This window comes from Theobroma umbraticum, unplaced genomic scaffold, assembly GCF_002168275.2.
Source record: "Theobroma umbraticum cultivar Fairchild unplaced genomic scaffold, ASM216827v3 scaffold_69.0, whole genome shotgun sequence".
Classification (NCBI taxonomy): Eukaryota; Viridiplantae; Streptophyta; class Magnoliopsida; order Malvales; family Malvaceae; genus Theobroma; species Theobroma umbraticum.
Window position 1 is genome coordinate 364,382 of NW_018397293.1, and position 265 is coordinate 364,646.

The window sequence follows — 265 nt, forward strand, 5'->3', positions numbered from 1 at the left end:
TTTAAAATTGCCTAACAAGGCTAACAGCTCATGCTATCCATAATTGCACTTAAGGAAACCATCAATGTTTACTAACGTAAATCAATATATATAGCACGTAGATTTTTAAAATAGGCACCCCTTACTCACTTTACAATGGCGGGATATCACTTCGCCACTTATCTGGGTACGCTTCCTCCTCTGGTTATTCACTATGGCAATCCTTTTCTGTTCGCACACTCCCTAGCACTAAACCAAGCTTAATGTACTTAGTATTGATCATTCT